Below are 12,550 nucleotides of genomic sequence, written 5' to 3'. Positions count from 1 at the left end.
TATTAACTCATTGAGATGCAGTGACAATATTCAGGTATCTTAACCACAGCATGTAAAACATGAGAAAACCAGTCTGCTTTTTGTAAACGATCCTGGGAAATCTGCAAAAAAAACCAAACTTAAGCGGTGAAGTAAATGTTCTAATGGCCAAAGAAAAGAATCATTTTGAGAAGTGAAGCAGCTAGAAAGACCTCTGGACAAAGAAAATAAAATGCTGAAGAACAAACTTTCACAGACAGATTGTCCCAACCAATCCCCTCCACCCCACCTCAATCTGACTGCGCCCCAAAAGCCTCAGTGACATGTGTCTCTGATCACTGGACTCAAGTCTATGAATGACTAATGACGAGATGGCATAGTTAGTATGGACAGAAATGAAAGGTTGGCAAGAAAGGACATCTTTTAAGCTCAATAATATTATAAAAGGAGAGAATTACTGTATGGTTGTAAATCCAAGCTGAAAATGATATCTCCATTTCTTGAATTAAGCCATTTCTCATGTCTGAAAAAGTTAACTTTTTCTCCTCACTCACAGAATTTCAGAATATATATTATTTTGTAACTTTGGTGTGCAAAAAAGTATCATCCATCCTACTTAATTTCCCCTTACAACTCTACCAGGTAGAGTTTATCGACCCTGAGGTTGAAAGCGTTCACCTATTTTGATCCAAGTCCTAGTGTGTGTTCTTATCAAAACAATCATGTCACTGTCCAAAATCCGTCTTTAGTGGGTCCCCACTGGCCTTTGTAAAGCAAACAAAAAGTTACCTACAATCCTACTATACACACAGCCACTGCCAAAATTTAAATAGAGGAAAGGGTCTGGATTTAATATCCATATTTGGAGCTCTACATATCCAGCACATTTCAATTGTTCATGAGCTTGATCAAAAATGAAACTTATCCATAGTCAAACCTTGGTTTTCCACATATAATGTACAGACATATAACACCCACCACGACTCCAAAATGCGGGTAAAGGCTCAATATGAGGATAAATCAAGACACGTACACAGTTTCTTTACTCCCCCCACCTCCCGGCCCTAAACACATAGGGACACACACACCACGCTATTTACTTCTGGACTATAATCCCCGACAGCTCACCTGGTCTCTCCTTTCACACGATCACACCTGGTAAAAAACTGCACCTTGCCCCTTTCACTGAACAATAAATATATCATGAGCACTGCCCTCTGTCATTAAACATTTTTCAGAAGTATGAATTTTAATATCTTCCTGGCAATTCCATCATGTAGATGTACAGTTAACTATTACTCTATTGCTGAATACTTAGCATGCTTGTAGGTTTCACCACTAGAAATAATATCACGCCGTGATCATCTTTATATGTCTTTGATGGTATCACTCAAGACTACTTTAGGACAAAGCCCTGTGAATGGAACCCAGGTGAAAGGGCAGAGATATTTCTCAGACTCCTGAAGGACTCAGGGTAAAAGTGTCTTTCATCAAGGCCACCTCAATTTACATTACCATTAGTCTAAGAGTGTCCATGTCTCAACACCCCTCCTCCTTACAGCCACTATTTGAAAGTTACATCGTAGAATATTAAAATTCAAATGACGTGAGGTGACGGATGTTAACTAAACTAATCGTGGTAATCAATTCACAATATATACGTACATCAAATCATTATGCTGTACACCTTAAACTTATACAAGTGTTGTATGTCAATTATATCTTAATAAAACTGGGAAAAAATGGTCGCTGTTTTAAGAAAAAAATTCAAATGCATCATTATACCCTATCAATGCTCAGGAAGCAAAGGACGGTTCCTCACCAACACCGTGATGGCTGACAGTAGTGTGAGGAGGGAAATGTAAGTAATTACATCTGTATTTTAAGAGGAAAGCAGGAGAGGCACGACCAGCCTTGTGTTTCAGAGAGATCACTTTAATACTATGCAGCTTAAAAAGAAAAAAGGAGGAATTCTGTAAGTACTGTTAACACTGCTATGAAAAGGTCTCCAAGATGTATACATGGAAAAAAAAAAAAAAGAACAGAACTGTGTGCAGACTAGGCACATTAACAAAAACAAAATGGAGAAAAATAGGAACACTTTTGTATTTACTTGTATTTCCATTTTTTAGAAAAATGCTTGAAGGTTTATATAAGAAACTAACAAAAGCGGTTGCCTGGGGGGTGGGTGGGAACTGGAGGATGCGCACAAAGTGAGAGCAAGAGTTTTCACTCTGTGTGTAAACCTTTTGGAAAAGTGTGAATGTGTCAACATTCAAAAGGTTAAAGAGAAGAAATTTAAGAGAGAAAGAAAGCCTCCCATGCAAAACAACATGGAGGGGGACAGTAGTCCATGGCCTTAGAGACCAGGGGCATTTCGTATAAATCAGCAGGACATGAAGCTGGACTTGGAGCGTTTTGTTACTTGCTGGCCTCCCTTGACTCCTTACACTTAGAAGAAAGGCCAGATGATTAAAAAGAAAAGAAAAAAAAAAAAAGAGCCACAAATCCTTGTTCCCCCACTTATTTACTGCGTGAGTTTGAGCAAGCTACTTAATCTATGCCTCAGTTTTTCCATCTTTAAAATGGGAACAACAGTATTACCTGCTTCATTGGATTATTGTGAGGGTTATAGATAAATTATGTGTAGTTTACAATATTCATTGCCTGGCACAAAACAGTGCTGTATAACATCTTATGTATTATTGTTGAATTTGTTATTTGACATCACATTAAAAAAAATCAGAATGCAGTGTCAGGGAAAAGTTCACTTTTTTGAGACAAGGTGAATCAAATTATATTTTGCTTTGCTTTTGTTGAAGTTTAGAAATAAATTTAGCACATGTTCAAAATTTTTAAAAATTAAAAAAAAAAAAAGAGCTAAGGCCACAGAAAATTAATACGATAGCAGGTCACCCCAATAAACAAAGGGGAGAAACTGTACTCCAGAGAAGGAAGTTTCAAGGGGATGTTCATGACATTAGCCTCAGGAAGGAAGATGAGTCACGGCTGCAGGGCTGTTTTGAGATTTCCCAGGTGACGCGGCTGGAACTGCGGAAGCCCAGGGATGAGAGGCAGGGACAGACCGGAGCAGGAGGTGGGACCTGGGAGAAGCGGGGTCGTAGGTAACGGAAGGGCTTCCCTCGTGGCAAGAGAAAGCCGTCAAGGGCACTGCACGGGCTGGTATAAACTCAGGGTTCAGATAACAATAACATAGACCATCACTTCCTTGACACGAAGAGTTTTATTTACGTTTCAACCGTTCTGAAACAAAACGCACCTTGCAATCAATATCAAAAGAAGTTTGGGGAGAGAAATTTGTGGAAGAGAAGTAAATTGTGGGGCGACAGTCAAGGCCTTCACCCATGTCAATTTAGCCATTGGTGACGGTACCTGTAACTCACGTGACTGTTTTTCTTCAAACACACTTAGAAGCCATGGCAGATAACGCTATTTATCCAGTAGCCCATCTCCCTTTCTTTCATAATATCCGAAGCCTGATTTTGCTTTAGAAAGCAATGTGCTCAGCTACAAAAACTTGTTGACCCAACTCCTCTGCAGCTACAGAACACAGAACACAGCTACAGCTACAGATCACAGAACACAGTGCTGGCCAGTGAGATGTGAGGCGTCTGCTCCTTGGGAAGTCTCCACCTAATGAATGAAAAGACAAAGCCCAGGGCTTCCCTGGTGGCGCAGTGGTTGGGAGTCCGCCTGCCGATGCAGGGGACACGGGTTCGTGCCCCGGTCCGGGAGGATCCCGCGTGCCGCGGAGCGGCTGGGCCCGTGAGCCACGGCCGCTGAGCCCGCGCGTCCGGAGCCTGCGCTCCGCAACGGGAGAGGCCACGACAGTGAGAAGCCCGCGTACCGCAAAAAAAAAAAAAAAAAGACAAAGCCCATTTTGCACTTGGTCACTCTTCTCCCTTCTGTCTTGCAGAAATGCACCCGTGGTGCCCGGAGGTGCAGAAAGCATTTGGCAATTGTGAAAACCAACACCATATGCAAGAATGGCGGTAGTCAAGCAGAATGACAGGAACCTGGGCTCTTGATGACATTTTACAGCTGCCACACGAGTCTTGTGCAGCCCACTCTAAACCTTATTAGACAAATAAACCCCTAATTAGTTAAGCCACTTTTTAGCAACTTTTCTAGAGCTTGCATCCCAATGCAATGCTACTTGGAAAACTCTTAATTGCTACATAAAATGTCTTCGGCAATTCTGTAGTATGATGGATTGAAAATAAAAGCTATTATTGCACAGCAGAGACTAGAAATAAAAGCTGTAAGACGTAAATTTCATATAAGTGAAATGAGGATCTGTCACTGGATAAACAGATGAATTTTCATTCTTTTCTTTGTGAAGCAACAGCAAAGCTGTTGGACCTAAAACAGGCAGGTATCTGCAAAAGCATGACTTGCACTCCACCTTATCTTTCAAACGTACACATTACATGTCATCCAAAGCAATTAAGGGGAATGGACACTGTTAAATCTCTTGGGCTCTATCGCAGGGAGGCCCACAGGCCAATTCTAGGCCAACTTAAATGGTTGGGGGAAAAAAAAAAAATCAAAAGAATAATAGTATTTCATGACATATAAAAATTCTATGAGATACAAATTTCAGTGTCCATAAGTAAAGTTGCATTGGAAGACAACTATATCCATGCATTTACATGTTCTCCCTGGATGCTTTCGTCCTAGAGAAATTAGCATACCTGAGCCATTGTAACCGAGGCTGTAGCGTTCCCAAAGCCTAAAGTATTTAACAGCTGCCCTTTTCAGAAAAAGTTTGCCAACTCTACACTAGATCACAGATCTTCATTTCCGGCTCAAAGCTCACTTTCTCAGTGAGGCCTTCCCTGACTATGTGATTTTACACTTTTACCAGCCTCCCTCCCCGCAAACTCCCTATTCCCTTTCAATGCTTTATTTTACCATAGCACGTAGCATCTGACATACTGTCGTTTTACACATTTGTTTGTCCACCTCGTCCTACTAGAACACAAATTCCACAAGGGCAGGGGATTTCTGTCTGCTGTTCTGTTCACTGCTGGATCCCTGGGGTCTAGAACGGTATCTGGCACAGTGCAGACACTCAGTAAACGGTTGTTAATGAACAGCCAGGATTTTCACAAGTACAAGGACTAGTGTAACAGCAGTGCTGACTCCTGTCATCATGAGGATGAGATACCTCACGTGCCACCTCCTTGGAGAGCCCTCTCTTGCCACCTAAGCTGAAGTTTTATTAGTTAAATTTATTACAATTTTATTTATCTGTTTATTTGTTTTTATGCGCACCTCTTGCTCCAGAGTGTCAGCTCCGTAAGCACGGGGTCTGGCGTACAGGAGGCTCTCAGAAAATATTAACTGAGAGGATGATTAAAGAATTATTACCCCAGTGCTGAATATCAAAGTTTTCCAGGTAAAATTCAAGAGATCAAACTAAATTGATAATTTAATTTAGGAACAAATGTAACTGAAGCTTAGCCAAACAGGAATGTAGATCAAACACACCAGTATTTCTCAGTGAATACTAAAGCTGTATGAATTTAAAAAGGAGTGTGTCTACGATGTTACATGAAACAGTAAACATCCTAAATAATTCAGAAGACTCTTTGGACCCCGAATGCGAAAAAGGCTTCCCTTCTAAAATTGACACTGACATTGAAGTAGGAAGTTGGATGTGATTCTATGTTTTTTTTTTTTTTTAACATCTTTATTGGAGTATAACTGTTTTACAATAGTGTGTTAGTTCCTCCTTTACAACAAAGTGAATCAGTTATACATATACATATGTTCCCATATCTCTTCCCTCTTGCGTCTCCCTCCCTCCCACCCCCCCATCCCACCCCTCTCATGGTCACAAAGCACAGAGGTGATCTCCCTGTGCTATGCGGCAGCTTCCCACTAGCTATCTAATTTACATTTGGTAGTGCATATATGTCCCTGCCACTCTCTCACTTCGTCGAGGGGGAAGGGTAAGCTGTGACGAAGTGATTCTATGTTTAAACAAATGCTATTGTTAATTTTAAAAACTGCAAGTGCATAATGTAGTATTTTGTTTTCCCCAAATGTTTATGAGATTGCTGATATACCTGCAAATTGATGATAACTGAAAATCAAGCAAGTATGTTGGTACTTCCCCGACCCTGCTTCCACCTGCTACCATGGAATGCCATCACCCCCTGCCACTTTTCCCCCAAGCTTTCCAGGAGCCCTGAAGTGAGCTCCTCACGTGTGCTCCGAAGCAGCCTTCTCGGCCACTGCATTGGTAAGTGCTACGGCCTGAATGTGTCACCCCAAAACCCCTATGTTGAAACCTACCCCCCAAGGTGATGGCATCAGAAGGTGAGGTTAATTAAGCGATGAGAGTGCAGTGTTCTTATGAAAGAGGCCCAGGAGCTCTCTTGCTCCCGTCCACAACGTGAGGACACAGCCCAAAGACTGCAGTCTGCTACCCGGAACTGGGGTTTCCCCAGCACCCAACCCTGCTGGCACCCTGATCCTGGACGTCCAGCCTCCAGAACTGTGAGAAAGTCCTGTTGTTTTTGAGCCACCCAGTCTGTGGTATTTTCTTACAGCAGCCCAAATGGACTAAGCCAATAAACCTTTACCCTTTCAACTCCGGGGCCCTGCAGGACCCAGATCTGCTGAAGACTCCAGCCCTGACGAACCGGCCCCGGCGATAAGCTGTCTGGGCCGGTGCCGCTCAATCTGCTGATGTAGCGTGAACACTCAGCGACCCGTGCAAATCTCAGTGAACACACTGGGAGCTTTCACTGGCAACCCCTGCTGACTCCAGCAATCCCTAGCGACTGGATCAGAGGCCAGGCTAACTAAATTGTACTGCACTTGACGTACACTTACCCCCTATTCTCAGGCACTGAGCGCAAGTAAACTTGCACTTCTCCACTCTCTCTCTTCGCGTAGGATTAGTCCTTTCCCAGAAGGCTGCCAGTTAACTTATGTAATTAAGCAGCCCCTGCCAGATTCTTCCAGACGCTTCCAGACATGTCTAATCATGTTTGAATTCCGGGGTGAACACGGTGGAGGCTGTACCCTGGGACCTTGGGAGTCCCTAGTAAATAAAGACATTATCAATTTGAGTAAGATAGGGCTTGTTTTTTTTTTTTTTTCTGAGATTTAATCTGAGCAATTGTGGGAAAGCAAGTGTAAAGACAAAGCACCAAAAAAGAATGAAATCATGCCATTTGCAGCAACATGGACGGATCCAGAGATTATCATACTAAGTGAAGTAAGTCAAACAGACAAATATCTTATGATATCACTGATATGTGGAATCTTAAAAAAATGATACAAATGAACTTAGGTACAAAACAGAAAGAGACTCAGACATAGAAAACTTATGGTTACCAAAGGGAAAGGTGGCGGGGAGGGATAAATTATGAAGTAACATATACATACATCTATATATAAAATACATAAACAGCAAGGACCTACTGTACAGCACAGGGAACTCTACTCAGTATTTTGTAATAACCTATATGGGAAAAGAATCTGAAAAAGAATACATATATATTATATATATAATACATATAAGCAAAGACCTACTGTATAGCACAGGGAACTCTACTCAGTATTTTGTAATAACCTATATGGGAAAAGAATCTGAAAAAGAATACATATATATTATATATATAAGTACATAAACAGCAAAGACCTACTGTATAGCACAGGGAACTCTACTCAGTATTTTGTAATAACCTATATGGGAAAAAAATCTGAAAAAGAATACATATATATTATATATATAATATATATACACACACACACGTATATCTTGAGTCACTTTGCTGTACACCTGAAACTAACACAACATTGTAAATCAACTATACTTCAATTTAAAAAAAGACAAAGCACAGATGGCAGACAACAAGAAAAACTGGAAAAAAAGAAAAGTATGTATTTTAGAGTTAGACTGTCCTGGTTTTAACCCTGACCCTGTCAGTCGAGTAGCCTGGGAGATATTACGAAGCTTCTCTTTTGGCCTTAGTTCCCAAATCTGTGAAATGGACCCAGAATCTTTTTTCACAGGTTTATTGGGAGGAATAAATAAGAGAAGAGCTAAACAGTAATAGGCACTGCTCAATTGTTTTCTTCATTCAAGCATGTTGACTTTCCTTTCTTTGCCCTAGATGTGGCCTTCTGCAAAAAATATAAAGTAACTTCATAGAACTTTCCAAGGCTTTAGGTATTGGATGTAACAGTTCCTCATTTCGCCTCCCTTCTCACTTCAGATACACAGTTCTCTTTCTTCTGACTTGAGGCACATGTAAGGCTGATTAGGGCCTTTTATGTCTGTCACAAGGAAAAAGTCAAAGGCAGGCGGAGGAAAGAGGACAGAGGGTACAGATTTTCTTATAACTTGATAAGGCTTCCAGAGGAGGGGTTGGACTAGAGCAGGAGGGGTAGGGGGCCCGAAGCCAACTCTTCCTTCCAAATAAAAAGGGAAGAAAGGTCTGATGATCTTTTCTGGGTCAAAGACACAGGAGCTTCCAAGCAATTGAGTAGGGGACCTCAAAGATCTATCATTCCATGGCCAGTTCTTTAACTAATACCACACTGTGGGACTCACTCGGCATTATATTCTCATAAAGAGGATGTAAATGGCAGGCGACAGACTAGTTACCCCAAGCTATTCACTACCTCTCCAGTGAAGACTGGAAAGTGAAAGCCCCGTGTTCCCAGCCACCCTTGCAGCTGGAAGTCACTGACCCAGAGCCCACTGCTAAGCTGGGGGCCAAAGTCCAATGGGTGGAGCTTCTGCACGAGGCTCTGCTCTCCCGCTGAAGCCAAAGGATCAATACCAGGGCCCTTTGTCCCTGCCCTTCCTCCCTCTTCTTGCTTGGAACCTTGGTGTGAGGGCTGGAGGTGCAGGGGCCGCCTTTCCACTACGAGGCAACAAGCATCAGGAAAAGGCCAAGAGATCCCAGAAATACAGGCCCTGAACAAATCAGTCTCCAGACTTAACCTGGAGAGGCCAGAACACCTCTGTTCATTTAAGTTCACGTTACTCAGGTTCTCTCTTACCTGCAAACGGACACACTCCTCCCCTAAACCACCCACCGATACGTTTCCTTGCTGGGGAGCAGGACGGGGTGTAGAAGGAACCCCAACAAGCCGCTGGCTCACTGGTAACATTCAAATGCTGTTCAACTCAACATGAGATTACACGTCAAGTGCTGTGTCTCTGGTGTCTATTTCAGACTGTCTTACTAGAAAGCAAATACCAGGCTACCAAGCCGAAGATAACAATGAGAGAGGCTGTCCTGCAAGAGATTGAAACTTGAGTTTTAGGGAATCAGAGTGTCAGAAAGAGGAACTCTGAACTACAGGGCAATTTTTGAAAGAATCATTATTATATGTGGTAAATTAAAGCAATACAATTTCAATGATGGAAAAGATCGTGCTTTTTTGTATCATTAGCACAGTCCCTGGTACTTCCTAGGCACTCTATATGTTTGTATTAAACCAATAAACATTATTGAGCTTGAATAAATACTTTTAACATATTTCCTTTTTAACCAGTAAATACTTTGGATCCTGTTTTCTTAACCAACTTGCATTGGCTTCTTTTTTCCATGTTTATAATGTTAAGTCATCTTTTCAATTAAAAAAAATAACAATATCATCCTGAAGTAATTATTTTTTATATTACCTTCCAAGGATTCAACATTCAGAAACAGCCTTTATATGGTTGCCAAAATAACATACACATTTTGGGTAGAATGTTTCGGTTGTATTACAAATATTTTCTGCTTTTATAATCTTCGTAGTTATTGCATGCATGGATTCTATTAAGTATTTAACTCTAATGTTTAGAACATTATCCAACCATTGGAAATTTACGTATATTCTAGATATATTTTTCTTTTATAAAAAAAGAAAGCTGTTTCAAACAGGCTGACATTTTTCATGATGACAAACGGTATCAATAGTAAGCTACCTAACCGATATTAAAACACACAGAGATGCTCACACATACACACACACACCCTCTTCTTTCTTGATTTGTCCCTTCAAAGTAAAGATGATACTTTATCAGGTAACTATTTCACAAAATGGATTTTAGGACATGTTTGATATTATTATTGTCACTGAAAACAATGCTTGTTGTCTATAAAAGCGGTCACTACGAAAACCTAGAAACATAATTTTCTAATCTACTAAAAATCTTTCAAATGAAAAATTTCAGTGAGTTTTTTTAATGTAAAAATCTAACATCTTTCAATTCGTTTTCAGGAACAACTAATTGACATCAGGGAAGAGAGTAGGATTTTAGCTACAAAATTTTTACCACTTTTGCTTTATTGATGAATGGGACCAGGAAAATGATTATCACTGTCCTTTAATTCTAATGATGCTTATCCTCCATTTGCATATCCTTTATAATCTGCTTTCTCTCGGTACTAATACTCTGAAGACATCACATCCTTCCACATCTTCAACTGTCACCTCTATGGAGACATATCTAAAATTTGCATTTCAAAATTGGCCTCTTTTCACAAGGGCCAATCCATAGTGCCAAAGCCTTTCTGGAAATGTATGCTTAAACGTCCCCCCATCACCTCAAACTGCACTGCTAAAACAAAACAACAAAACAGGGTTTTGTTGTCATAAGATCAACCTACCAATCTACCTCTTTCTCCTAACTTCCCTGTTTCTGTTAACAATACATCACTGTGTTGATGGCTCAGCAGGACCACAGACCTGCCTGTGAGTCCAACACTCAACACTGTTCCAAAAATAACCTACCTAAAGGAAAGCCTTCACACACACACACACACACACACACACACACACACACACACACACACACACACTCTCTCTCTCTCTCTCTCTCTCTCTCTCTCTCTCTCCCCCCCTCTGTTTTAGATGAAGCGCCTCTCCTATCTCAGTTTGGTAGCACTAGAACAGGAATGGTGTAGAGAAGGTACTGGAATTGTGACGTTGATGTCCTCGAGGGGCCCTGGTTCATCTGTGACCTTTTCCATGACAGTCAGAACGTCTGATGATGACGTCAAGGGCAGTGGCCTGATCCCCAGAGGGGCCACTTCATTTTGATTTGTGTTCTAGTTCTGGACCACCAGCAAGGGATGGCTCTGTCACCTCGGGCAAGTTACTGCTTCTAGCAAAGCCTCAGCCTCCTCGTCGGTGAAATGCAGATCAGAGTTTAGGGCAGACGGTGGTGACGAAAATTAAGTGACGTAACGTTCTCAGGGCACGGTACGTAGGGAAAGAGCTCAGCACACATTAGTCACTACTATTATTACACTTTTAATTCTAAGGCCACAGACCTCATCGGCTATGCTGTTCTTTGGCAGGCTTACGCTCCTGCCAAGCACCGAGGACGCCTGGGCCCAGTACAACGCCATTCCTTCCGTGAGTCGCTCATGTGTTCACTCCAGAAGGACATTCTGAGGGTCGAGCAGGTGCCAGGCACTGTGCTAGGCTTAGTGGCTACACACCTGCCTCCGCCTTCCTTCAGCTCTCCCCCAAGAAAGCTGGGAGTTACAGGGAGTCAACAAAGTTACCGGGAGTCAAAGCACTGACAGTGCCCAAACTGTAAAACTAGGTAACGCACAGAGGATTGATAAAAAAGAAATGCTCACAGATTGAGATGTGGGGAAGCCCTTCTGGCTTTCCCATGAGTTACGTTGAATTTTATGCTGACTAAACTAGACTGTGGCCTATCAAACACACATTGTACACCTGTTTTAATTATTAGAGAGGAGGACACATTGATTAAAAGTAAAGAATGTCCATGTTAAAAATAGAGATTAAATGCCTCTCTTCCTGGGATGCCAAGGCTGGTCCTCCTTTGAGGATAAGACTCCCTTCCCAGGGGCCAAGGCCATGCTGACTTGCTGGGTACTGGCTGGAATGTTCTTTTTCTGAAACCCTGAAGAAATGTGTCCCTGACTAGTCTAATGTCCTTTGTTCTGACAAGATACAAAACCGCGCTGGGAACCCTGCTTCTGCAGAGCAGTTTCTCAGAGCCACCTGGGAAGCGGGCTTCCGGCTAGTCTTCAGTCTGGCTCAAATAAAACTCTTTTCTAGTCTTACGATTGACTGTTTATGGATGATTTCCATCGACAGGATCCACTCTCTGGGAACATACCCTTTGGTAAAAATGGGTTTCCCTGTAGAACTGAGCGTGACTGGCACCACGCTAGCACACGTTCTGCCAGGCTGTATCCTCACGCCAACCTGCCGTCCTGCCATCCTGCGGGGCAGGCTAGGGCGGCCTACAAGTGATGAGGGCAGGACGGGGTCCCCTCAGGCACACGCTGCACAGAGCTCGTCACAGCAGAATGTGCCTCAACCGCCCAGGCCAGACTCACCAAACCCAGGAACAGACAGGCGCTGCCCCTTGCTGTGTGTTCACAAGAGTAACCTTTTTGACTTTCCCGTCTCTGCTGCGTACAGGGACTGAGAAAAACAATGCTAGAGCTGGGGCTTCCCCGGCGGCGCAGTGGTTGCGCGTCCGCCTGCCGATGCGGGGGACGCGGGTTCGCGCCCCGGTCCGGGGGGATCCCACGTGCCGCGG

At 42.5% G+C, this 12,550-nt stretch overlaps 1 protein-coding gene across 1 annotated transcript in view; it reads right to left on the bottom strand.

Annotated features, from left to right (window-relative positions):
* Positions 1-12,550, bottom strand: part of SH3BGRL2 (SH3 domain binding glutamate rich protein like 2) — a 77,307-nt gene that overhangs the window by 23,776 nt on the left and 40,981 nt on the right. The gene's annotated exons all lie outside the window — the stretch shown is intronic.

The sequence above is a fragment of the Physeter macrocephalus genome, chromosome 11, assembly GCF_002837175.3.
Source record: "Physeter macrocephalus isolate SW-GA chromosome 11, ASM283717v5, whole genome shotgun sequence".
Lineage (NCBI taxonomy): Eukaryota > Metazoa > Chordata > Mammalia > Artiodactyla > Physeteridae > Physeter > Physeter macrocephalus.
The sequence above is the reverse complement of the archived record's forward strand: the minus strand, read 5'-3'. Positions and strand labels throughout refer to the sequence as shown.